This window comes from Lethenteron reissneri, chromosome 52 (assembly GCF_015708825.2).
Source record: "Lethenteron reissneri isolate LAM-NWPU_2019-01 chromosome 52, ASM1570882v1, whole genome shotgun sequence".
Classification (NCBI taxonomy): Eukaryota; Metazoa; Chordata; class Hyperoartia; order Petromyzontiformes; family Petromyzontidae; genus Lethenteron; species Lethenteron reissneri.
Window position 1 is genome coordinate 2,241,373 of NC_083830.1, and position 24,927 is coordinate 2,266,299.

Genomic DNA, 24,927 nt, shown 5'->3' on the forward strand with positions numbered 1-24,927 from the left:
TAGGCTGAGGATAGATTTGGTTTAATTCACAATTTTTGCCACGCAATATTCTGTGGGGTAAAAATACGGTGAAGTATGGTTAACATCCCCCCCCCTCCACCCCATTACCAACAGTGTGGTGATATTACTCAATCAGCAGTGGATCGGAAAGGGTTGTAAATGATCGTTATTTATTTAAGCAATACCCAAACAAAAAAATAAGAAAATACAAACGTCAAACATTAATCACGCGTGTGTGTATGTGTGTGTTGTAAACCTCAAGGTAATATATGAATGGGCCAATGTACCGACTCAGAGGTGTTATAATTTTGATCAGAATTGACAGAGTAATTTATTTTTACTATTATTATAAAACAAAAAACAGTTGCCCATCCCGATATTTATACCGGTGCGGTGGTGGCTGGGTTCCTCGTTTCTTCGGCAATAAACGCGCGCGTTGAGACGGAGCCACAGAAGCAGCGTAACGAGCTTGGGGGCAGGCAGGGCGGGTGGCTGACCCCCCCCCCGCCCTCCCCCCAGTGGTGGTCAAAGTTACGAGCTGCCCCCCCCCCCCCCCGCCTGAGAGCCACCACGAGAGACAAATCAAATATTGGGGCCCCACATGACCGATTGCCGCACCCTCTGAGCTGATGATGTCGTTACTACGCTACTGCGGAGCCGCCCTGGTCTGGACGGAACGCAAGCAGCCGCATGCACTTCCCCTTTTCCAATAAGAGTACTGGTCAACCCCTCGGGTAGAATTTTAGTTTTTAAGACACCAACGGGGGTTATCTACTGTATCAGGGCTGGCTATATTGTTTAATTCCCCACTATCCGTCGTTTTTGGACACGTGACCCAAAAGTGATTTCTCACCCAATTCTGAGTAATTTGGCTGCGATAAAATAATGTCCACGTGATGAAGGTGATGAGCCACTTCGTTAAACTATCATTTGTGGCCAGGTCGCTTCTGAAAACAGAGCAGCTTTATAGCTCGGTGGGCTTTGCCTGATGAAAAAAAAAACATAGCTTCGTTTTAGTTTAAATAGTTTAGCCTTGTGCACGAATAAATATTTTTTCACACAACAAAACCACGAATCTGGCCCAGGAGGTTGTCTCAGCGGAGGCTCACGATGGCCGCAACAGAGCATTCTGGGACGGCACGGCCGTGAGCCACTGCTGATTAAGCCACCTGAGGTTAAACCAGCCACGATTGAGGACGCACCAATGAATGATAACACAGTGTGAAACGCGGTCGAAGGATCTCCACGACTCACGCATTAATCCAGCGGTGGATCGACAGCAGGGCTGTGCGTCTACTGCATAGACACGGTACCGAATGTGGAACCCGCATTGTCCAGTGCGGTGAAGTATGTTCGACCAACCCCCACTCCCAAGAAATGGGGGAGCCCTTTATCCAGCAGCGCATTCGCAACGGCGGCTGTAGATTATCATCGTGAATAATTCTCATCTCTCCTTTTATAAATTAGCAGAATTTCACCGCCCCACCCGTCCCCCGCACCAACCCACCCACCCGTCCCCGCACCAACCCACCCACCGGTCCCGCACCAACCCACCCACCCGTCCCCGCACCAACCCACCCACCCGTCCCCGCACCAACCCACCCACCCTTCCCCGCACCAACCCACCCACCCTTCCCCGCACCAACCCACCCACCCGTCCCCGCACCAACCCACCCACCCTTCCCCGCACCAACCCACCCACCCTTCCCCGCACCAACCCACCTACCCTTCCCCGCACCAACCCACCCACCCGTCACCTGCACCAACCCACCCACCCTTCCCCGCACCAACCCACCCACCCGTCACCCGCACCAACCCACCCACCCGTCCCGCACCAACCCACCCGTCACCCGCACCAACCCACCCACCCGTCCCGCACCAACCCACCCACCCGTCCCGCACCAACCCACCCACCCGTCACCCGCACCAACCCATCCACCCGTCACCCGCACCAACACACCCACCCGTCCCCGCACCAAGCCACCCACCCTTCCCCGCACCAACCCACCCACCCGTCCCCGCACCAACCCACCCACCCTTCCCCGCACCAACCCACCCACCCTTCCCCGCACCAACCCACCCACCCTTCCCCGCACCAACCCACCCAACCGTCACCCGCACCAACCCACCCACCCGTCACCCGCACCAACCCACCCACCCGTCCCGCACCAACCCACCCACCCGTCACCCGCACCAACCCACCCACCCGTCCCCGCACCAACCCACCCACCCGTCCCGCACCAACCCACCCACCCGTCACCCGCACCAACCCACCCACCCGTCCCCGCACCAACCCACCCACCCTTCCCCGCACCAATCCACCCACCCGTCACCCGCCCCAACCCACCCACCCGTCCCGCACCAACCCACCCACCCGTCCCCGCACCAACCCACCCACCCGTCCCCGCACCAACCCACCCACCCTTCCCCGCACCAACCCACCCACCCGTCCCCGCACCAACCCACTCACCCGTCCCGCACCAACCCACCCACCCGTCACCCGCACCAACCCACCCACCCTTCCCCGCACCAACCCACCCGTCCCCGCACCAACCCACCCACCCGTCACCCGCACCAACCCACCCGTCCCCGCACCAACCCACCCACCCGTCCCCGCACCAACCCACCCACCCGTCCCCGCACCAACCCACCCACCCGTCCCGCACCAACCCACCCACCCGTCACCCGCACCAACCCACCCACCCGTCCCCGCACCAACCCACCCACCCTTCCCCGTGAAGTATGGGAATTGACGGCAGGAACTTCTTGACGGGAACACACTTTTTATTAAATCTTTACGTGTCAAAATACAACGTGTAGTCTCCTTTCTTCCGACTTCACACTCCACTACTCTCGTGTAAACTCTAGGCCTCTGGCTACACAATACACTCGACTCGTGTAGACCCTATGTCCCTGGCTACACAATACACTCGACTCGGCTCGTGTAGACCTTATGCCTATGGCTACACACACTACACTCGCCTCTGGGTTACACAGAGTCCCGGTCCCGTTAGGACAGCGGGACTAGGTACCGCAGGGCCCTAGGTCTTCATCCCCGTCTTCATTCTTCGCTGGTTACACACTGCCCTCACGCCTGTGTGCATCCCCTTTTATAGCCCCTGCTCACGAGAGCCGGAGCTGATGCGTACTTCAACGTGAGCATCGCTCCTTAATGAACCAATCACGACGCACTCTCTCTACGATCCGTTTTCCCCAGCGCGTGTTAACACTCCTTCACCAATCACACCGCGCTGCCACCCGATCACTCCCTCTCAGCACGTCACCGGCCCACAGCCACTCAGTACCCCGTAACCCACGACCCCGCGCTGACCCCTGATCCTCCACCGTCAGCGCGCGTCACCACCTACACAGCCAATCATTACGCGCTGGCATACGATCTCTAATCCCAGCGCGTATTACCTCTACATCACCCCCTCCCACATAGCTTGCAGCCGGCCCGGCTGTTAACCAACAACACAACCTAACGTCAATGCAGTAACAAAGAAACTCCACCTCTCAGTGTGCCCCGTAACGCAACAACAACAACACAACACTTAAATATGAAGCAATATACAGCCCGACGAACAACACAATAAAAGCGAACACCGGAAAACGAACGCGCCAAGTGTCTCTGTGACTAAACGCAGTGCCGAGGCGCTCCGGCTGCCTCGACTCCTCACGTGGCAGGTCACACAAAGTAGCGCGACCTAGCGCGAGTCCGTCTGGCCGGTCCGTCGTATGGGACGGGACGTTGGCGACCGTCCGGTGGCTCCGGCCGCTCAAGATCCGGCCGCCGGTGGTCGGCAGCTGTCAGTTCCGAGACACCGGGGTTTGCAGGGACGACTTGGGGCCTTGGTCGTCGTCCAGCCGAGGTCCCATGGCGCGCTGACGTGGGGCGCGGCAACCGGAGGCCACGTGGCCCCGGAGGCCGCAGTTATAGCAGGTGATGACAGTCGTCGGAGATCTCGGTTGCTCCAGCTTGCGGGCCGCTCGCAGAGGCGAACGACCCCCCGATCTCCAGTCCCCCGGTCGTCCCGCGATGAACGCCTCCTCTCGTGGGCTGACGACTTGGGGCACGGTGACAACTGGGCCCGGAGTTGAGGCCACGGCAGCGTTGCAGACGACTCCCTGTTTACGTTGAAGGACCTCGTGCGCTTGTATGCTTGTGGCGACCCGTAAGGATGAAATATCGGTCTCATCGGCCGTGTTGATGGGGACCCCCAGGTCCTGCGCCAACTTGAGCAGCTGCTCCAAAACCATGGCATCTTGGCCCTCCTCGTCCATACGAGGGAACGCGGCGTCGGCGAGAGCAAGCAACGCCGTGCGGTAGGCGAGCACGGTCTCCGTGTCCGCCTTCCGTCTTGCATAAAAATGATGGCGGCACGCCGAGGGAGGACCATAGACCTTGGCCATGAGAGCCAGCGCATCCTTGAGCGTGGAGCGGTCCGACCTGCGTGCGGACGTGAAGGCCGCGAGCGCGTTGTCATCCAGCATGGCAGGCAGTGCCCGCAGTGCCGTAGCGTCGGACCAGGCGGACATCTCCTGATGCGCCAAAAATCTGCGCTGAAATTGGCTCCAATCCCCGCCTTCCGCCTTGAAGGCTGACAACGTGGGAAGGCGCTGCTGAAAGATGAAGTCGTCCTCCTCCTCGTGCTTCCTCTCTGCCGCCCCGTCGGTGTGTAAGATGGCGGCCCCCTCGGCGGGTGTGTGATGGCGGTCCGCCGCGCGCGTTGGTGACGTCAGCGGGCGCGCATGGAGAACCGCTGCCACGTGGTGATGGCCGTTCCCGCCAAAAGTCGGTGCAGATGAAATGGCGGCCATCGCCAAATCGTTTTGGCGGGAATCTGCAGGGCGACCCTGCAGAACGTCGGCCGCCGTTCCCGCTCCTCCCGACGAGCTGATCTCCGCCAGGATGGACGCGGCGGCGAGCAGCAGATCCGCGAGACGGGAGTGCGCTTCGCGAAGCACGGCGTCAGTCCCCCGTCGCTCGTCCGGCGCCGTCGGCGGATCCTGCCCCGTGGGCAACTCCTCTTCCTCACCCCCCGATGCCAGCTGGCCCGCGTCGTCGAGGTTGTCCCCGTGGTCAATCCCGTGGGTCCGACGGTTCCTCCTTGTATCCATGCTTGGAAGACCGTTTCACTTCTGACGCCAGTTGAAGTATGGGAATTGACGGCAGGAACTTCTTGACGGGAACACACTTTTTATTAAATCTTTACGTGTCAAAATACAACGTGTAGTCTCCTTTCTTCCGACTTCACACTCCACTACTCTCGTGTAAACTCTAGGCCTCTGGCTACACACGATACCCTTCACTCGTGTAGACCCTACGCCTCTGGCTACACAATACACTCGACTCGTGTAGACCCTATGTCCCTGGCTACACAATACACTCGACTCGGCTCGTGTAGACCTTATGCCTATGGCTACACACACTACACTCGCCTCTGGGTTACACAGAGTCCCGGTCCCGTTAGGACAGCGGGACTAGGTACCGCAGGGCCCTAGGTCTTCATCCTCGTCTTCATTCTTCGCTGGTTACACACTGCCCTCACGCCTGTGTGCATCCCCTTTTATAGCCCCTGCTCACGAGAGCCGGAGCTGATGCGTACTTCAACGTGAGCATCGCTCCTTAATGAACCAATCACGACGCACTCTCTCTACGATCCGTTTTCCCCAGCGCGTGTTAACACTCCTTCACCAATCACACCGCGCTGCCACCCGATCACTCCCTCTCAGCACGTCACCGGCCCACAGCCACTCAGTACCCCGTAACCCACGACCCCGCGCTGACCCCTGATCCTCCACCGTCAGCGCGCATCACCACCTACACAGCCAATCATTACGCGCTGGCACACGATCTCTAATCCCAGCGCGTATTACCTCTACACCCGCACCAACCCACCCACCCTTCCCCGCACCAACCCACCCACCCTTCCCCGCACCAACCCACCCACCCTTCCCCGCACCAACCCACCCACCCTTCCCCGCACCAACCCACCCACCCTTCCCCGCACCAACCCACCCACCCTTCCCCGCACCAACCCACCCACCCTTCCCCGCACCAACCCACCCACCCTTCCCCGCACCAACCCACCCACCCTTCCCCGCACCAACCCACCCACCCTTCCCCGCACCAACCCACCCACCCGTCCCCGCACCAACCCACCCACTCACGCGCGTGTCCCCCAGACCTCTAGCAACGACTGCCACGCTGGAGACAAATGGGGGAGATGCTCGCGGCTCGCGGCCCCCACCGGCTGAGGCGACACTCGGCCGGTGATGTTCATTGACGTGACAAGGCCGGGCCCTCGTCGCCCGCACGGAGGGCGGTGGGTGGTGGTGGTGGTGGTAGCAATAGGTGGTGGTGGTGGTGATGGTGGTGGTGCAATGGATAGGGCAGGGCTCGGCAACCTGCGGCTCTTTAAAGAGCTGCTGCTTGGTGACGTTCTTCATTAAGGTGCCATCATCACCACAGTCACGTATTCACTACCACCACCAGTCTCGTGTTCACCACCACCACAGTCACGTGTTCACCACCACCACCACCTCCACAATCTCGTGTTCACCACCACCACCACCACCACCTCCACAGTCTCGCGTTCACCACCAAAACCACCACAATCTCGTGTTCACCACCACCACAATGCATTGCGGCTTTTAAAATTTAGCATTTTTTTTTACCGAATTAGAAAACAAATGTCTCTGCTTGTTATTTTGGTTGTCGACCCCTGGGTTACGGCGCCAAGCCACGAACCCGGCGGACCGAGTTCGATTCCCGCTCACGGCCATCACCAGCGCAACATTTTTTAACCGGTCCCGGGTCTCACCTAGGTCGACTCAGCCTCAAACGAGTACCTTGCGCGATGAGTAAACATCGCACACTGGGGAGACAAAGGCGGCCGTGTGCGGCGCTGGCCACCCACCCCCTCGTGTGCCGCGCCGGCCTTCATAGGTGCTACCGCTCGCTAACAGCACTTGCACCCAACAGTCTGTTAAGGCTACACGGGGGATCTCTATCTTTGGCGGCGACGGCAGTGGTGGTAGTGGTGGCGACGGCAGTGGTGGTAGCGGTGGCGACGGCAGTGGTGGTAGCGGTGGCGACGGCAGTGGTGGTAGCGGTGGCGACGGCAGTGGTGGTAGCGGTGGCGACGGCGGCCGTGATGGAAAAGTGGAATTGGCGCCGGCGTGAAACCTGCAGGGAGGGAGGGTTACGCGCCGGGGTCACTGGAATTAAAACAAGGCGAAGGAGTCCCTGGGACGGTTGGGACATTTCTCATCCTCTTGAGGTCACGGGGAGCAATCGCTGTTGGAAATGGTTTAAGCGAAGCAACGACGGCGAGCGGAATGCGCTGCCTGCCCGCCAGTAACCCGGGGTGGAGATTTCAATGGCACTCGAAACAATGTGCAGGGAATTCTAAACACGCGGCACTTTTTTAAACGTCGCTCGCACTTTTGAGGCCCGTCTCGCGCGAATTCTGCGTGAAGAGTTGCGTGGCGTTATTACGGGGCGACTCCGTCGGGGAGGAGTGCTTGAGCGTGTCTCGTTATTCACCAAGCGACCTGGTTTCGATTTCCGGCTGCACGAGCCATGCCCCCGTCGCCTCTCGTCCAGTGGCACGCAGTGGAGAAGAGCGGTGAGAGTGGCACGCAGTGGAGAAGAGCGGTGAGACTTTTTTTTTATTTGATCAAGTTACTCTCACGCCACGGTGGTTAGGAGATGGCTAACTCTCTCGCCTGGTACGCAGGAGGGCGTGGGTTCGATCCTGGACTCTGGCGATCTCTGTCGTTGTGTATTTGGAGTCTGCGTGTTCTCTCTCTCTCTTCTCGTGGTGGTCACGTGAATTTTCACCCTCCAGGTCCCTCCGGATTGTGCCTTCCTCCACATTCAGAAACCACACGCGTTTAGATGATTCGGCTGCTACTAATAAATTCACACGTGTGATGATGATGATGATGATACTATCATCCACTTTGATGTGCTATCATCACGTGCGGCCAGATCGCCTCTGAAATAGAGCTAATAGCTCAGTGGGCATTGCATGGTAGATTAAAAAAAGTTACTACGCCACTGATAATGTAGTTACTACACCACTGATAATGTAGTCACTACGCCACTGATAATGTAGTTACTACACCACTGATAATGTAGTTACTACGCCACTGATAATGTAGTTACTACACCACTGATAATGTAGTTACTACACCACTGACAATGTAGTTACTACACCACTGATAATGTAGTTACTACACCACTGACAATGTAGTTACTACACCACTGATAATGTAGTTACTACACCACTGATAATGTAGTCACTACGCCACTGATAATGTAGTTACTACACCACTGATAATGTAGTTACTACGCCACTGATAATGTAGTTACTACACCACTGATAATGTAGTTACTACACCACTGACAATGTAGTTACTACACCATTGATAATGTAGTTACTACACCACTGATAATGTAGTCACTACACCACTGATAATGTAGTCACTACACCACTCATAATGTAGTTACTACACCACTGATAATGTAGTTTACTACACCACTGATAATGTAGTCACTACACCACTGATAATGTAGTTACTACACCACTGATAATGTAGTTTACTACACCACTGATAATGTAGTCACTACACCACTGATAATGTAGTCACTACACCACTGATAATGTAGTCACTACACCACTGATAATGTAGTCATTACACCACTGATAATGTAGTCACTACACCACTGATAATGTAGTCACTACACCACTGATAATGTAGCGACGACCACGGCCACTAGCCAAGGACGCTCGTTGGTGAAAGGGCCGGTGAACGGTGCGCACGCCGAAGGCACCACGAGTCCACGAAGGACCGGATGCGTTGCCGCCGCCACCACCACCACCACCACACCTCCCCCCCCGGGGGTATTTGTCCATGGCGAGTGACGGTGTGGAGGGTGTTTCCGTTGCATCGGCCGCGGCGCCGCGCTTTGAAATGCAGGGGGAGTCCCATTTGCTCCTCGAGCGGGACAATCGCGGACGAAGCGGCAGTCGCGGCTCCACTCGGAAACGACTGCCCCCCCCCCACACGTCTCCCCCCCCCCCCCACGTGCCCCCCCCCCAACATGTCCCCCCCCCCACACGCCCCCCCCCACACGTCCCCCCCCCACACGTCTCCCCCCCCCCGCCTTCCCCTCCTCCTCCTCCACCTCCACCACCTCTTTCCTTCTCACTGCACGCCCGAACATTTTTATCGTCGGAATTATCTCACTCCACAAACCCCGCCGTCTGACAAAGAGCCCCGTCCTGCAAAGCGGTTGTAAGGATGTGCAGCGGAATGTAGCGCGCACAAAGATAAAGATCCCCCGTATAGCCTTTAACAGACTGTTGGGGCAAGTGCTGTTAGCAGCACCTATGAAAGCCGGGACGGCACACGAGGGGGTGGGGTGGCCAGCACCACGCCCGACCGCCTTTGTCTCCCCAGTGGCGATGTTTACACACCGCACCAGGTACTCATTTGGGGCTGAGTCGACCTAGGGGAGGCCCAGAACCGGTTCAAATAATCGTCACCGGTGTTAGCCGTGAGCGGGAATCGAACTCGGGACGCCGGGTTCATAGCGCAGCGTGGCGCTAACCGCTTCACGCATGCACGTACACGCATGCACGTACACGCATGTTCGTGTGCGTCCACGTATTAGCTTACACGTCAATGTTCGTGCGTGCATGCGAACAGATTATAGTGGCAGGGGGAGGAGGAGTTCGTTAATAAAAAAAAACTAATTTAACCGGTTGAACTCGAGTTAAAATTTATACCGGCTTCACATCGTTTTACTCGTTTGAGTTCCGCTCGGGTAAAAATTAGAATGTGTGGGTAGGCCCCGGTGCAGGCTCGGATGGTCAGAGCGCTGAGTCGGCATTGCTGAGAACCTGGGTTCGAGCCCAGGGTTCAGCCGCTCGTGAGTAAACCGGGCTATCAAGTGCAGATCTCGGCCCGATCACCAATAACTGCACAAACACACACACACAACATAACCCATTACGTCAAATTGGGTTTCGTTTGACTCTCATTGACGACAAACATCGGTGTCCAATGGCAGAGCCGCTGGAAGAGGGCTGCCCCTCTAACGCGTGGAGGAGCGGTCACTTGCGGCTGGGACGTGGCGCCGTCATGTCCACTTCCACGAGCTTCACTCGAACACGAAGGGCTGCCACATGCTGCCGGTCACAATCGCCTCGTGACACGACACGGATATCACAATCAGCATAACATTGAGAATTTCATTTTTTTTGTTATGATACAAAGAACAGCCTTATCATATTCGGGCTCCTGCATTGCATTTTACACCCCAAGCACGTAGCCTAACTCTGCAAACAAGTTTCGTTACCTGGTGGAACAATTAACCTTCAGATTAAAGGTTGCGAATGACTCAAGAAGAGTATTTGCATTTTCGTAATGCATGCAAAGTGTAGCTTGCATGCAGCATGCATGCATAGTGTACCCTGGATACATGTCCATTCATTTCGTTATTTTATTGCAAAGGAACATCCATCCCCTGGGACCTTAAAAATGTCACGAGCGGCAAGAGGGTGGAGTGCATCGCGCCATGAACCCAGCGACCGAGGTTTACTTCCCGGTAACCGAACGCGAGAATGATTGCCGAGTGATATCCGAATTTTGGGAACCAGTGATGAATGCCCCCTTCACCAATCTGCACTGACCGGCATGGTGAAGTATGGTCAACATCCGATTGAGTGAATGACAACAAGAGCAGCAGCGGACGGACAGTGGGCTAGTGACCGAGTCTCCTGCCCCGTGCAGTAGTCACCTAGATTTAGTATCATGCGAGTGCAGTTGAACGCCTCTCATCCCTGCGAATACCACTCGAAAAATAACCAAGGACATCCCCAATCTCCCAAAGTGTGGCTGCCCTCCTGACACTCACCATCAGCAGCAGCAGCAGCCATGGTCAATCCACTTCTGGATGAGGGCCTCCCCATGATGCCCGCTCATTCTTCACGACCCAGCCGTGCAGCAGTGCACCCCAAGCGCCCGCACGCGAGCCGAGAGCACGCCGGAGCACGGGTTACTGGCACGGGTTACCAGCACGGGTTCCCAGCACGGGTTACTAGCACGGGTTACTAGCACGGGTTACTAGCACGGGTTACTAGCACGGGTTACTAGCACGGGTTACTAGCACGGGTTGCTAGCACGGGTTACTGGCACGGGTTACTAGCACAGGTTCCTAGCACGGGTTTCTAGCACGGGTTACTAGCACGGGTTACTGGCACGGTTTACTAGCACAGATTCCAAGCACGGGTTCCTAGCACAGGTTCCTAGCACGGGTTCCTAGCACGGGTGCCTAGCACGGGTTACTAGCACGGGTTCCTAGCACGGGTTACTAGCACGGGTTACTAGCACGGGGTACTAGCACGGGTTACTGGCACGGGTTACTAGCACAGGTTCCTAGCACGGGTTCCTAGCACGGGTTGCTAGCACGGGTTGCTAGCACGGGTTACTTGCACGGGTTACTTGCACGGGTTACTGGCACGGGTTACTAGCACGGGTTCCTAGCACGGGTTACTAGCACGGGTTACTGGCACGGGTTACTGGCACGGGTTACTAGCACAGGTTCCTAGCACGAGTTCCTAGCACGGGTTACTAGCACGGGTTACTAGCACGGGTTACTAGCACGGGTTACTGGCACGGGTTACTAGCACGGGTTACTAGCACGGGTTACTAGCACGGGTTACTAGCACGGGTTACTGGCACGGGTTACTAGCACAGGTTCCTAGCACGGGTTCCTAGCACGGGTTACTAGCACGGGTTACTGGCACGGGTTACTAGCACGGGTTCCTAGCACGGGTTCCTAGCACGGGATCCTAGCACGGGTTACTAGCACGGGTTACTAGCACGGGTTACTAGCACGAGTTACTGGCACGGGTTACTGGCACGGGTTACTTGCGACACAAAGGAGAGCCGCTTGCGAGCCGCGCAGACCGAGTCTACTTGTTTTCTCTCCGGGCCCGATACCCCCGCGTGTAACAACAACAACACCAACATGCACATCGTGCACACTCGGGGCTTATTTTCCTTCGCACGGAGCAGAGCTACAAGTGCCACGATCTGCAGAGCAAACCCACTTGTTATACGAGAGGCTGTCAGCAGCTGTCGCGTGGAATCCCAATTCAAGCGTCGTGACGCGGGTGCAGAGCCACGGGCTCGCGCCTACAGGACTGAGACTTCATCGCGCCACTAATACATCACGCCAGCGTTTGATTCAAGGCCGTAATTATAATATTGTGGGGGGGGGGGGGCACATCCCCCCCCCCAATATTAAAATATGCTCAAAATGCCCCCCCCCCCCAATATATTGCTATCAAATAGATTTCTGTTTATATGATTGTGGTTATGGTTGTACTTTATTAATCCCTAATCTCTGCCATTACATACAATGAAACAAGAAAAAGAAAAAAGAAAAAAACAGAGCAATGTAATGCAAGACACTATTAGACATTATTGTAAAAAATAATTACAAAGTCCATCCTATGTGTTAGTGAAATTTTAAATATTTTAGACAGGAAATTCGTTTTCAATTTAGATTTTTTTTTCTGGGGGGGGGGGGAGGGGGGACCCCCAGACCCCCAGGAAGATTTGGTCCCCCCCAATGTTGACTCCATGGCTACGCCCTTGGTGTGATTTATGGGCTCGGAGAGCGAGTGACTTGAAGCCAGATGGTGGGACACTGTAAGAACCGGCACCTCGAAGGGTCGGTCGGTCGGTCGGTCGACGGCGCAACAGTTGCACATCCTCGTGAGAGCAACGAAGGGGATGGCGAGGGGTGAGTGCGTGTCGTACCGTGATAGCGGGGGAGCGGTGGCGCAGCGGTTAGCACGATTCGCTACAAAACCCTGGCGAGCCGAGTTCGCATTCCCGCTCGCGGCCACCGTCGGTGACGATTATCTGAACGGGCACTGAGCCTCCCCTAGGTCGACTCAGGCGTCGTGGTGGCCACCTGTCCCCTCGTGTACCGTGCCGGCCTTCATAGGTGCTGCTCCATAACAGCACTTGCCCCAACAGTCTGTTAAGGCTACGGGGTGGGGCTATTTATCTTTGGTGGCATGATAGGGTTCTGACCCACGCAGCTGTGACCCGATGTAAATAATGAATGGGCTCGTCTCCAACATTCTCGGTCCAATCAGAGGCGGGCTTGGGTGTGCCGCTGACACGCGTGCCACCCTCTCGCACTGAGATTATTGCTTTTGGATCTTGGCAAGCATTTTATAAATATTATTATTGTTGTTGTCCCAGAGAAAGGTCACGCCGCACTGGTACACTCGGCGTGGATTGCAGCCGCGCTTATTGGAAGCCCGTGGGTGGACAAGACGTCGTCCTAGGATGTGGGACGCGGTGATTCGTGCACGTACCAAATGATCCCAGCGTCTGTGCATTCCCCTGCAGTTCTGGAACAGGGCGACACGCGCGGTACGCGATCCGCACATTTCTTGTTGTTCGATTATATTGATCTATTAATGGGGGTAAACTTTATGCAAAAAAATTCAAGGATTATTTTTTTTCTTGGATTTGTTTAGATGTTCAGAATGTTACGGGCAAATGTCAAATTTGATTTCGTATTTTTCGCCATTGAATATTTTAACGTTTTACAATTTGGTTCAATCGATGTTTACGCGCTAAATTGAATTGTAAGTCATTTTAAACGCGTGATAATTTACTATTATTCGCATAAAGTTCCATCGCTTAAACGGTAAACGTGACGGTAACATGTTTATCGGGTAATTAACGTGAGCAAACGTGACGTCACGCACCGTCACAAATCACATTTGTGTGACGCCCGCCCTCGTCGTGGTGGGTGGGGAAGCAAGAGAGAGAGACATGACGTCATGAAAGTGACAAGGACGTTTCACTGCAATTCTGATACAAGGGCATCCACCGGCCAATAACAACAACAACAACCGCCACACGCCACTAAGTGGCGGACACGACGACGAGGTGCTGACAGGAGATCACGGGACAGACCCTGCGACGAAACGGTTTTCACGTTTTGCCGTATGTACAGCAACATGTCACACGCAACATGTCACACGCAACATGTTTGTGAGTCTCAATATGCACAGTATGCGGGCCAAAGACAAAGATCCCCCGTATAGTCTTCAACAGACTGTTGGGGCAAGTGCCGTGAACGAGTAGCAGCACCTATGAAAGCCGGCACGGCACACGAGGGAGTGGGTGGCCAGCGCCACGCCGCGCCGCGCACACACACGCACACGCGCACACACGCGCACACACCCACACGCACGCACACATACACACACACGCGCGCACACACACGCGCGCACACACACACGCGTGCGCCGTTGAGCCCTATTAAAGTGCACGTCCCTGGGATATAAGCTCGCCTCTTATCAGCGCTTGGCAGGGCTACACGCACGGCAATTGAAGTCGAGCAACCACAGCCGCCACCCCCCCCCCCCACTCGCTACACCCCCCCCCCCACTACCAGTAACATCACCCCACTGATGTTCTGAACAACGCGGCTCCAGCGCGATTAGCGCGTGTCTGGGACCCGAACATATTTTCGCTCTTAAAAACGACCGCTCGTGAAGAGAGGAGAGCGCGTTCCGGTGGTTGCGGCTCCCCCAGATATCTACCCCCACGCTAACGAGTGGGGGGCAGGGGGGGGGGCGGGAGGGGCGGGGGGGGGGGCTGGTATGGCCCTCAGCTCTCTTCAGCAGCGCTTTGAACGCCGTCTCAGGGCCTCGAGTGTCTGAGCAGAAGTCGCGCCGTGGAAGTTGGAGCGAAGGGCGCCACGGTGGCTAGGAGATGTTAACTCCCTCGCCTGGTATGCAGGAGGTCGTGGGTTCGATCCCGACCCTGACGCCTGCTGTGTATTATGAGTTTGCGTGTCTCTCTCTCTCATCATCATCACGGTGGTTAGGAGATGTTAACTCCCTCGCCTGGTATACAGGAGGTCGTGGGTTCGATCACGACCCTGACGCCTGCTGCTGTATATTTGGAGTTTGCGTGTCTCTGTTGTCTCATCATCATCATCGTCATCACGGTGGCTAGGAGATGTTAACTCCCTCGCCTGGTATACAGGAAATCGTGGGTTCGATCCTGACCCAGACGCCTGCTGCTGTATATTTGGAGTTTGCGTGTCTCTCTCTCTCTCTCATCATCATCACCACGGTGGCTAGTAGATGTTAACTACCTCGCCTGGTATACAGGAAGTCGTGGGTTCGATCCTGACCCTGACGCCTGCTGCTGTATATTTGGAGTCTGCGTGTCTCTCTGTCTCTCATCGTAGTTGCGTAGATTGTTCTCCGGGTCCTCCGGTTTTTCCCTCCTCGTTTAAAATCAACATCACGCGTTCGGAAAATTTGGTTGCTATAAATTTCCACGAGATAAGCCACTCCATTGAGTTATCATTTATGGCCAGGTCGCTTCTGAAAAAGAAGCTAATAGCTCAGTGGGCTTTGCCTGGAAAGATAAAAAAAATGTGTCTAGTTCTATTCGTATATATTTTAAGTGATGTATGTACCGTTCCTATACTTTGCACTACTGTCATGTTTGTGTACTGTTTGTTGTTATAACGTTCTGACCCCGTGCCCCAACTAGACATCTGTGAAAAAGAGCTTCATAGCTATACTCTTTGGTTCTTTCAGTAAAGTCACGTAGATGAAAAATAAAAATATAAAATAATAATTAAATCACGACGTTGCTGTGGCTGTTCCACCTGATGACGGAAGCTTGTGTTGCCTCCGAAACGTCGTGATTTAATTGGTATTTTTTTATTTTTCATCTACGTGACTTTACCGAAAGAACCAAAGAGCACGGATCCTTGCAGTCACAAAAAACTTCAAATCAAGCTTCAGAGCTCATCGGATTCTGATTCTGATATCCATTCTCGAGATTCCCGGACCTCCCGACACCCACAAAAGCCTTCGGTCCGAATAGAGCAGAGGTGACCGGGGTGGTTCAGAGGTCAGGGCCCTGACCTCTGAAGATTTCTGGGCTGAGAAGCACCGCACCAGAGAACGAGGTTCAATCACCGGTGGCTTGAACCCCCCCCCCCCCCCCGGCGGGCTTGAACCCGGGCTTGAACTCAGCCCTCTGACTCGTGAGCCGCCACGCGGGGGCCTCCTTGACTCACCACAGCTACCGGGCTCCGAGCCGTAGAGGCAGTTGGCTCACGACCACCGTGGGTCAGAGGTCGCAAACGGGTTTTGATTCCTTACCCGTACCCGTACCCGGCCGCACCAGGATCGCAAACGGGTACCCGTACCCGGCCGGGTACGGGTAGCCGGGTATCGGGTAGGGTACGGATATCGGGTACCTGGTTGCGACCTCTGCCGTGGGTCGTGCGATGATGCTCTTACACTGCTTTGGCGTACTTGCGATTATTAAGTGACCGTAAAAAAAATGAAAAAGATTACTGCACAGATACAAGGTTTTTCAATCGCCGGAGTTCGCTGCGAAGCCTTTCGGGTTTTTATATATCTATTTACAAGATTAACCAGCGACGTGCATTCTAATTTACGTTTATCCGCGCTGCAATGCTGGGATGCTGCTGCTGCTATATTGTAGCGGTCCACACGCTCTAGACTTGCAATGCTGATGTCTCCGGTTTGATTCGATCTCCCGGCGCAGAAATGAACTTACACCTGTCTCTGTTCTACCAGCAACACTGACCGTGGTAGGGTGAAGGGTTGGTATACTCCCAACTGCGTGGAAGAGGAGACAAAAATATCTTCCAGAGGGGTCCTGGGTTAGCACGGTTGGTTACGTACGGTGTGAAAGAAGTTCAACATATATATATACACAAATCTCCCTTGTGTGAGAGGCCTGTCCACCAGCAGGGGATTGAGCAAAGACGTTACAGGTGCCGCACCTGTACCGCCTATAAACTACAGCAATGCGCCTTCACTGCTCCGTTGCGGAGTGACCTTCAGTGACCCCTAGCGTCATAGAACAGCACCAAGAATTTATCTTTAGATTCACCAAAAAAGCCTAAAACAAGCCCAAGATTGTTTTCCTATTCTGTGATGCAAGCATTATATATAAAAAAAATCCGTCTCGTTGCAAACAAAAGGCTTCGTCTTTTCTTTCTCTACAGAAGCATTCAAATAAAATAAAAACTCCCGACACAAGTGGGTTTTTTTTCAGCTCAAAGTGCATTCGGCATCAATGTTTTAATGCAATTATACGACGCTTATTTCATGCGACCAAAACAAAGAGGCTGCGCGTGCTCCCAGGGGCAATGCTTTCAGAATGACAGCAGCAGCAGCAGAAGCAGCAGCAGAAGCAGGATAAGGTAGGGGCGGAAGAGGTCCTTTCAAAGAGTCAAAGGCATGGCCAATGGCGCCCTAGGCATGAATCAAAAGGTTGGGGCACAAGCAGCTCAAGTGGATCTGAGATTTATCAAAACAAATATATGTGTGCATTAAATAGCGGCCTAAATGCGAATAGACTACATCTCACTACATCTCTATGTTAGTTCGCATCTACGTTTTCACGTCTTACTACATCTTCATTTGCATCTACAGTTCTCTCATATCAACTTCGTCTATATATCGCCGACTTCTCATCTGTCTACGGGCTGGCTGGCTCGCTGGCCGGCTGGATGGCTAGCCGAGCCGGCGAGCTAATGTGCTAGCAGCACCGCTGGGCAAGGTCCTCTCTCCAGGGGTTGTGTATATGTATGTTAAACTTTATTTCGCAACTGTGCTCATCCGAGGTTTTGTGTTCTACGCGCCTCTCTGGGTGAAAAAAAAAAAGACCTGGGCCAAAGGGGCGAATGCGTCCGAGGCTTCGGGACCGCCGCACAAACACGCGACTCCGTGTGTCGGCGCGCGCTGGTGTTTGTATTCCACGCCTTGATGACGAATTAGCAGTCCACGTCGCACGCTGAATATTGCCGGCAAGGTCGCGGTGGGCCGCGCAACCGGCGGACGGGGGGAGGCGTCGCGGGCGGCTATCGCGAGATCGCGTGCCGCCGCCTCGCCCTGCCGGAGTTGTTTCCTAATGGCCAAGGTCAACCGGGAGGGACGGGAGGCCCGCTGTGACTGTGGTGGTCGTGGTGATGCCGATTGAGAGTCGTGGGGGTGGGGGGGTGTGAGAGGGAGCAGGGGGTAAGGTCCGGGTGAGATCTGTCACCGTTTGTGTGGTGGTTGCTGGCCAATTGTAGAAATAATTTAGAATTTGGGAGTCTTCGCCGCCCCCCCCCCCCGGTTTTTTCAACCTGTAAACTCCCAATTCGATGACGAAAAAAGTACGAAGACGAAAGAGATGTAAGAGATGCGGACAAGCGAGATGAAGTGAGATTAGAGACGTGAACGGGCGATAGACGCGTGGAGACGAGAGGTGGTGTCGCAAATACAGAAGTGTGCCGATGTGAGAGAGATGCAAAAAGATTTGACCCAGAGGTGACAACTCGAGAAGCCACGATGATTCACATTCGCAAGAGGGGGGGCTGGGAGATTAGTCCGCCAGTAGCGGTGGCTATCATTGCCGCTGTGTATCATCTCAGTCCAGTTATTTTTTGCGGTTTAATTTTTAGAATTTGGCAAACTCGGACCCGAACGCCAGCACACGAGGGCCCACTCTTGCGAATGACGCCAGGCGATCAGGATTCGAACCGTGAAACCCTTTTTGCAACAAGCGGCGAATGCACGAGCGCCGGGTCTCGCGAGCACCCAGAGGTATGTGGATGAGAGGGAGGAGTGATGCAGCCGGCGTCGAAGACGGTCGCGAGAAGAGAGAGAAAATGGGAGATGTGGCGACAGGAGGTAGTGAACGAACACGATAACAGACGAACAGAGTCATGCATTTGGCGAATATCTGGTGCACGCCTATACAGTAAATATATATTTCCACCATGAAATCCGGGGGAGGGGGGGTGGGCTCCCTGAGCTACTTGGGGCCCTAATCTTTTGCTTATTCCGTCTCCGCCGAGCTCCGCCACTGTCGCCCCGTCCACTCCGTCTGTTCGTGCGCCCGCCGCCCGACGCCGCAAGGTCCCAGCGTGGAATCGAGTCCCGAGCCACGCACGACCACACGCGATCGCACACACACACACACGCACAAAGACAAAGATCCCCCGTGTAGCCTTTACGGACTGTTGGGGCAAGTGCTGTTCGCGAGTAGCAGCACCTATGAAGGATAGAAACGGCACACGAGGGGGTGGGTGGTCAGCACCGCGCCCGGCCGCCTTTGTCTCCCCAGTGGCGATGTTTACACGCCGCACCAGGACCAGTTCAGAGAACCGTCACTGATGTTGGCCGTGAGCGCGAATCGGACACGGGTCGCCAGGGATCGTAGCGCAGCGCGCTAACCGCTACCCTACCCGCTCCCCTACCGCCCATCACAAAGACAAAGATCCCCCGTATAGCCTGCACAGGCTGTTGTGGCAAGTGCCACGCGCACGCACGCACGCGCGGGTCAGAATGAAGCGACCGCTTGCTCGGTGTAGATCATCGGGGTGGGGAGGGGAGGGGAGGGTCGCGGGGGGGGGGGGCACAGAGATACCCCCCCCCCCCCGCGGTGATTCACGGCCCGCATTGCTTCGTGGAGCCTCCAAGAGGGCGGCGCGTCCCGTAAAGTCGCTCCCACGCTGTCTCCCCCACCTCCCCACAGCACCACCACCAGATGTGATGTCACGTGGCATCAGGTGAAGTCGCTGTTGTTAGCGCGAAGACGTTTTTTTTTAAATCGGCATATAACGACAATGATCCGAAATCAAAGGCGTCCCAAACTGACCTTGAAAAATGCGAAAATACAAAAAAAAAATTAATGTGAAACTCATCCCCAGCATTAACACGTAGTGCGCTTTCGCGACCGATATTATCGATAACAGTTTCAAGTTTTCAAGTTTCATTGATTAGGTATAGCCCCGTGAGCCATGCGGCTTCTTGAGTCGGGTGCAACCGCAACAAACACAAATATGAACGGAGAACATTTTAAAGCGACGACGCACAACAGAAACATCCTGGATATACCAGCAAATCTTCCAGAAAAAAACACCCCCGTATTACAACGCTGTGTGCAACAAAAATCAGAGGGTTTTTTTTGGGTGAGATCGCCTAAATGTGTCGTTAACCCACCACCACCCGACACAGCCAATCAGTCAGGTTTGCCAACTTCTTGGTTCTTTCGGTAAAGTCACGTAGAATTGAAATAATAAAATAATAAAAATTTAACATAATAAAATAATTCTCACGACGTTTGTCTCTGTCTCCTCGACAGACCTGTTTTCCACCTGAGGACGGCTACTTGCATTGTGGCCGAAACGTCGTGAGAATTATTTTATTATGTTTTATTTTTATTATTTTATTATTTCAATTCTACGTGACTTTACCGAAAGAACCAAGAAGATAAATCCCTGCAGTCACGAAAGCTTTAAATCGAAATTTAAGGTTTTCCACGTCAACAAAAAACGTGCCGATTTGTAACCACTTCAGCACACCGATGTTTTGGAGAGTGAACCCACATTGTAAATGTTGTGTATTCACTCCCCAACACACCGGTGTGCTGTACTAGTAACGAGTTGGCACGTTCTGTTTAACTGACACACATCACTAATTGGCTGTGTCGGGTGGCGGCGGGTTTAACGACACATTTATACGTCACGCGATCTAACCTATATTATGTATGATATTGGTCGCGAAAGCCTAAATGTTAAACTGAACTCACAACATTTACAAATCAGCCCTAGTCCTCACACATATACAGCACTATATATTGAACTAAATGCACAAGTGTACGATATGCACCGTGCTGTATAGTGGAAATGTGTGCGAGCTCCGATTCCGTATCTGAGTCGGCTTCGTACTCAGTGTCACGGATTGATTTTGACGAACGGAACATCCACAGGGTCACAGTCTATATTTATATATTTATATAAAAACAAACCCGAATGCCCTTAGACTCTTAACATACCCTTGACACCGACACAATCTAAAACAAAATCCGCTGTGGGAGTCGTGTGTGTGTGTGTGAATTGTGTGTGTGAAGTGTGTGTGTGTGAAGTGTGTGTGTGTGTGATATGTGTGTGAAGTGTGTGTGTGTGTGAATTGTGTGTGTGTTTGTGAATTGTGCATGTGTGTGAAGTGTGTGTGTGAATTGTGTCTGTGTGAATTGTGTGTGTGAGAATTGTGTGTGAAGTGTGTGTGTGTGATGTGTGTGTGTGTGAATTGTGCGTGTGTGAAGTGTGTGTGTGAATTGTGCATGTGTGAAACTGTGTGTGTGAATTGTGTCTGTGTGAATTGTGTGTGTCAATTGTTTGTCTGTGAATTGTGTGTGTGTGAATTGTGTGTGTGTGGGAATTGTGCGTGTGTGTGAAGTGTGTGTGTGAATTGTGTCTGTGTGAATTGTGTGTGTCAATTGTATGTGTGTGAATTGTGTGAATTGTGTGAATTGTGTGTGAAGTGTGTGTGTGGTTCCCCCCTCCCCCTCTCCAAGCAAACACATCATAGATAAGCAATAAGCTTCACCCGGAACGCAATGACAAATCGCCCCTTAACAAAACATATCGCAGATAAGCAGCGCCCCCCATCTTGAGAGGGCAATTTCTCATCCTTGTTTTTGTGTGCGCGCGCGGGCTTGATTGGATCAGGATATTCTTTCCGATGGGGTGGCCTCACGCACCGAGAAGAGTCCCACCGACTGAGATAGCGAGTGGGAGGGGGCCTTTAGTCATTGCCAAACACGAAACCATAATCGAGATGATGACGATGATGTTGAAAGGTCATTGGTGGCTGTCCGGCGGAGCGAGTTCGGTTCCCGCTCACGGCCAAGAACGGTGACGATTATCTGAACCGGTCCTGGGCCTCCCCTAGGTCGACTCAGCCTCAAACGAATACCTGGTGCGGTGTGTGAAAACATCGCCACTGGGAAGGCAAAGGCGGCCGGGCGTGGTTTTGGCCATCTACCCCATTGTGTGCCGTGCCGGCCTTCATAGGTGCTCGCTAACAGCACTTGCCCCTACAGGCTGTTCAGGTTATACTGGGGATCTTTGTCTGTGGTAACCTACCGCGTGTTGTGCGGCCCGATGTCCGACGTTTCGGCAGCTTTTTCAGTTTCCTCCGTTCCTTGAAGGGCCCCCCCCCCGCCGTGCCGTGACCAGCAGATGGAATGAAACGTCGGACATCGTGCCGAACAACACGAGGTGCCAACCCGAAAATCTCACCGGAGAGACGTACAGCGGAGCCGCGAAAACACGGAGTGTTGGTGGGAGCAATGAATGATTACTCTTAGGTTCTGTCGGTAAAGTCACGTAGGTAAAAAATAAAATTACTAAAAGTAATTACTAAAGTAATAATAGAAATAAAATAAAATAATAAATCACGACGTTTCGGAGGCAACACAAGTCTCCGTCGTCAGGTGGGACCGTCACAGCTAAAATTACTGCATCAAGTGAGGCAAAATTCCAAGAGACCAGCCCTTATTATTTTATTTCTATTATTACTTCTAGTAATTTTATTTTTTAACCTACGTGACTTTACCGAAAAAAATCTAAGAGTATGAATCCTTGCAGTCACGAAAGCTTCAAATCTAGAATCAATGAATTATTTACGGATCTTTGTTGAGCCACTGCTGGATACACGCCTCCCCAATGCAATGTCGGTCATGGCGCTCGTTTGACCATACTTCACCACACTGGTCAGCGTGGGTGGACCCAAGGACAGGTTCGCGCGCACATCACTCTCCGCTGATGTTAGCCGTGGTCGGGAATCGAACTCGCGAAGCCCCCGGTTGATAGAGCACAGTGCACGGACCCACTGCGCCACACCACTCCCTGCCATCGCCCAGCACACGACGTTCCGATGGGAGCCCTCCACAAGGGCATCAGCCGATGTCGAGGAAGACACCGCACGCGCACCGCTCGCTGGGCGAGGCGTAAAGATGTTATCGCGCGAGGCGTGAGCCCCACACCTCTCCAAATCAGCGCTTCTCGCGACACGTTTCACTCCCCACGGCACTCACTTTGGGAGTTTGCTCGACCGCCAGGAACACGCGCCGTGTGTGTACCCCGACTGCGCGTGTGCGGCCGAGAGGGTTGAGAGGGCCGGGCGTGGAGACTGACGGCCGTTTGCTGCCGTGCTACTGCGCATGCGCGACCGATGGAGAGCGGGGAGTGGGGGTGATGGATCGATCTTAATTTTGGAGCTTTCGTGACTGCAGGAATAACTCTTGGTTCTTTCGGTAAAGTCACGTATAAAGATAAAATAATAAATTAAATAATAGCATACGACGTTTCGATTGCAACACAAGCAATCATCATCAGGTTTAAATGAAATAGCAACAAAAATTCTAACCAGAAAACTATAGACAGACATATAAGCAGACAGATATCACCAAGATATATAGAGAGAGAAACACAGGTGCAGAGAAGGAGATCGTCTCTGTGGAGTTGCCTTAAATAGGCAGAGGGGGCGGGGGCAGAGAGATGGAGGGGTTAGATAAAAAATTAACATGTCAATGAGTGCGGAAAACGCGTAGTAAAGTTAGCAAATTTCGATTTAAAGCTTTCGTGACTGCAGGGATTCATCTTCTTGGTTCTTTCGGTAAAGTCACGTAGAAGGGAAGTAATAAAATAATAAAAATAAAGAAAGAACCAAGAAAAAAAAAGTAAGCAAGTTTGAACATTAGGAGAGAGGGAGAAAGAACACACTAAATTAAATAACCTAGCACGTATATCTTTATACGTGGGGCTGGAGGGCGTCATGTTGACCATGTAACCGCGACTGGGGTCTGCTTTCAACTCTTTAAAAATAATGGACGTTGAAATAGCAGATGTCAGGGTGCATGTTGAACTTCTTTCGCGCCGTACGTGGCCGACCGCGCGAATCGGATCTCCACCTGCCGGTCGATCTCCACGACCAGCAGGTGCTCGGCCAAGGGTTGCAAACGATCATTGGGGATGCGTTGTGGACGAGTGCGTCACTGCCGCGGTGTCACGTTCGGCGGAGGTGGCCAGTGTCGATTCGATCTTCCGTCGCAGCAGTCAGACAACCATCGCTGGCACCACCACCACCACCGCCACCACCGCCACCACCACCGCCACCACCACCGCCACCACCACCGCCGGCACCACCACCACCACCGCCACCACCACCACCGCCGCCACCACCGCCGCCACCACCACCGCCACCACCACCGCCGGCACCACCACCACCGCCGCCACCACCGCCGCCACCACCACCGCCACCACCGCCACCACCGCCGCCACCACCACCACCACCGCCACCACCACCACCATCGCCGGCACCACCAACACCACCACGAAGACCGAAACGCGAACAGTCTGGGGAGAATGCCTTTCACAGAGCACTGGATTGACAAAGTAAGCCCGTTAATGTTTAATTTATATATATACTGGATATTTAAGCTATAGTGATATCTTTTTTTAAAACAAACATCCGTAAAACTGAATCATTTAGCGTCTGTAGTAGATACATAATTGCGTGTATATAAATTTTAATTAATATCTCACTCTCGTTTTGTTAAGTAAATTATTTCGGTTGGGTTTTGACTAAGACTGTTTTTGTTGTCGTTGTTGTTGCAAAGATGTATGGGAGAGACTGTGTGCCTATGTGTCTGACCCATTACATTCTCACCGCAGTCTGGGTCATGGCTGATTCATGCAGAGATCGTGGCAGCAGCAGCAGTGTAATAACAATACATCTTCCTAAAAGGTGCATTATAACCGTAACTCATTTTCGCACAAAAATCTAGCAACACACGAATGGAAACAAACACAAATAATGCGTGAGATTTGTTTTGTAATTCCCCGTAAGCTTGCTTTACTACTTGAAACATACAAGCCTCTCAGGGCCAACATTACGATTCATAATTGATTTTTTTGGGATTAGATCATCGCCGCATGAGTAAAATGTGTGTCGTACGCCCTCCTCCACCCGA